At 50.4% G+C, this 3,689-nt stretch overlaps 1 pseudogene; it reads left to right on the top strand.

The window, feature by feature from the left end:
• The window catches only part of LOC123152822 (uncharacterized), a 27,241-nt pseudogene extending 23,853 nt beyond the window's left edge, over positions 1-3,388 (top strand).
• The last annotated feature ends 301 nt before the right edge of the window (positions 3,389-3,689 follow it).

The raw sequence follows: 3,689 nt of genomic DNA, 5'->3' as shown, positions 1-3,689 counted from the left end.
ATTTCCACATGACCACATGAACTATGGTGCACCTATTTCTCGAACTAATCTGGATGCAGGTACCGATTCGGCGCAGAAAATCCCTCCCACGGACTCCCAGGCTGATCCTGTCTCCCGATCTGCCGCCGCATCCGCCTCAGATCACGCGTCACCTGGCGACAGCGACGTGGCGGCGGCCGACCGCATGACAACAGGGGACCGCGCGCCAGGCGACCAGACTGGGTCTGGGTCTCCGCCCCCCGCCAATCCCGTGTCTCCTGCGGGCGAGCGGACCGGGGCACCTCGCACATCGGCTTCTGCATGCGCGCGTCCGCCTCACGTGGTGGTGGGAACCACCCCTGCGCGGACCGCTGGGCCTCCCGATTCGCCCCAGGCTGTTGTCCACCTGGCGCCTGCGGAGCGGGCTGTTGCTGCTGGCGGCGCTGGATCCCAGGAGGATCTGGCAGCCGCGTCGCCTTCCTCATCCGACACGGGATCCCAGGGGGATTCGCCTGGGCGCTCACCTGCATGCGCTCCACCCGGATCTTCTGTGGCCACCGGATCTTCTGCTCCACCTGTGCATACAATGACGACGCGCACACGTGATCACACTCGCAAACCGTTGCAACGCACTGATGGTACTGTCATGTACAATCCCTCCCGACGTGCCTTCTTGGCCCTGCGGAACCAACTGATCATCGTGAAGCGATCTCATCACCGGAGTGGCGTCTGGCCATGCAACTTGAGCTCGATGCTCTCCGACAAAATGGCACCTGGACTTTGGTTCCTCCTCCTCCTCGTGTCAACGTCAATGATAGCAAGTGGGTGTTCAAGATCAAACACAAACCAGATGGATCTGTTGATCGTTACAAGGCACGTCTGGTTGCAAAGGGGTTCAAACAACACTATGGCTTGGACTATGACGACACGTTCAGCCCGGTTGTTAAACCTGTCACTGTGCGCCTAGTTCTCTCCATTGCAGTCTCTCGAGGATGGTGTTTGCGTTAGTTGGATGTTCAAAATGCCTTCCTTCATGGCATTCTCCAAGAAGAGGTATACATGCGCCAACCTCCAGGTTTTGTGAATCCTTCGGTGCCTCATCATTTGTGCAAACTTCGCAAGGCTCTGTATGGTCTCAAACAGGCTCCTCGAGCGTAGTATTCTCGGCTCAGTTTTGGCTCCAACAACTTGGTTTTATAGCATCCAAAGCTGACACGTCTCTCTTTGTCTACAACCGGAGTGGTGTCACCATTTTCATGCTTGTGTATGTCGACGACATTATTGTGGCCAGCTCCTCTCCTCCTGCTACTACCAAGCTACTTGCCGATCTTCAAGCCTCTTTTGCTCTCAAGGATCCGGGCCCCTTGCATTATTTCCTTGGAGTCCATGTGGAGTCATCGCCAGGGGAAATTGTTCTGTCTCAGCAGAAGTATATCAGCGATATTCTTCGTCGTGCCAACATGGAAAATTGTAAAGTCTCTACGACGCCCATGTCCTCCAGTGAGAAGATTAGTAAGGACAGTGGTGATCCACTGTCTCAGGATGACAGCACCAAGTATCGCAGCTTGGTTGGAGCCCTCCAATATCTAGCACTCACGAGGCCAGACATTTCCTTTGCTGTTAACCGTGTTTGTCAGCTTCTTCATGCACCCACGACTGCACATCTTTCAGCAGCAAAGAGGATCTTGAGATACTTGAAGTATACTCATAGTATGGGCCTGTCTATTCGAAAGTCACCCTCCATGGTGATAAGCTGTTTTTCAGATGCAGACTGGGCTGGATGCAGTGATGATCGCCGGTCCACAGGTGGCTTTGCAGTCTTTCTTGGACCTAACCTTGTCTCGTGGAGTTCAAGAAAGCAAGCTATGGTGTCCAGGTCAAGCACGGAGTCTGAGCACAAGGCACTTGCGAATGGAACAACTGAGGTAATATGGATACAGTCAGTCCTTGGTGAACTTGGGGTCTTCCTCTCTCGACCTCCTGTTCTGTGGTGTGACAATCTAGGAGCCACTTACCTATCTGCGAATCCGGTATTCCATGCCAGAACCAAGCACATAGAAGTGGACTTCCATTTTGTTCGTGAACGAGTTGCAGCCAAGGCACTTGATGTTCGGTTCATATCTTCTAAGGATCAAGTTGCGGACATATTCACAAAGCCTCTAGCTGAGACGCCATTTGTTTTAAATAGGCACAATCTGAATCTTTTGTGGGAAGTTCAGATTGAGGGGGAATGTTAAACTGTATAGTTATCAGATATGGCTAGTATCTAGGGATGTAGTTATCTTGTATAACAACCTGTACTTATCCTCTGTAAACCCTAGCGGCAGCCCAAGAGGCGCCCTATATAATGATCACGAGACCACCGTGCTAGGTGTGTCGATCCAATCTATTTTCTCTTTGTTTCACACACCCCTCCACCTCAAACCAGATTTTAGCTATACACGTAAGCGGAGCAAGCTTGGCGTGTTCAGCCTTTTACGCGATTGCAAATGGCTGCTTGGTGATCCTGCCAAGAGAAACTTATCCCTTCGCTGCTCGGTGCCCCGAAATAGTCCAAATTGCCTATTGTATTTGGGATGGTCATATGGGTATCTTATCTTCTCCTACCGGGAGCACTGCCTCCTTGCCGATGTGTATGCTGGTACTAAGGTGAAGCCTCCCAAAATCAAATCCAGCTGCGACCTTGAAATCTACTTTGGCTTCCTTGTGGCTCCACTCAGTTCACCAAGCTCATGCCTCATCCTTTTCTCAAAAACATCCATGTTCCAGTGGCAGATTGGAGCAAACTCTTGGTCAGAGCACCCTCTCAGGCCCGGTGCTGCAGGCATCATGCAGATTGTCATCTTTAAAGGTCAGGTTTTTGCCATGGACTTTTCTGAAGGCTCCACATCATACAATTGGAACCTCAGTACAAGATTTGTGTGTAAAGGACCAGGATGTTGGCTTGCATGACAAGCCATGGTTGGTGGTCTGTGGTGACACGCTTCTCGTGGTTGTCCTCTCGGTAACACGTGACCAATTTGATCGTATCCTGTGCACCTTTCAAGTGTTCCGTCTCGACTTTTCAGTCAAACCAGCTAAGTGGGTGAAAACCGAGAAATTGGAAAACTGGCTCTATTTGTTAGCAAAGACAGGAGGACCCCTACATTTTCATGCACGTGGCCTGAAAAATGGAGAGGAAAGAGTAACAACATTTACATTTCGAGCAAATCAGAAGATTCCAATGTACCTTGGACTTCGGTTGAAGTCGGTCAAATGGTGCCTGACTCAATTGTCCCCTACAGCTTCTCGTCTGGTGCACCCAGTAATCATTGCTCCCAGCTGCGGAGCCTCTGGGTGTTCCCGGATCTGGTCTACGGTGCCGGACAATGATTGATTGCTGGGTCGTGGGTGGTTTTCCACTTTTACGATTTTGTTAGCTACTTGGTCTGCTAACTCTTAATGTGTTCTATTATGATTTACTCGCTCCGTCTCAAAATAAATGTCTCAAGCTTAGCATAACTTTGTACTAGAGCTAGTATAAAGTTGAGACACATATTTTGGGACGGGGGGAGTAGTTAGCAACAAGTACGTACAACTTAATCTATATTGACTCTGGCCAGTGCCAGTGATCCACTTGGTTGTGCCACAAGTGCTATGGCTCCTTGCGGATGTAGCAGCATTTTTCACAGATGTAGAAGCTTGGCGAGGCTTAGTTTTGGAGGTTATTT

The sequence above is a fragment of the Triticum aestivum genome, chromosome 7A (genome assembly GCF_018294505.1).
Source record: "Triticum aestivum cultivar Chinese Spring chromosome 7A, IWGSC CS RefSeq v2.1, whole genome shotgun sequence".
NCBI classification, from domain to species: domain Eukaryota; kingdom Viridiplantae; phylum Streptophyta; class Magnoliopsida; order Poales; family Poaceae; genus Triticum; species Triticum aestivum.
The sequence above is the reverse complement of the archived record's forward strand: the minus strand, read 5'-3'. Positions and strand labels throughout refer to the sequence as shown.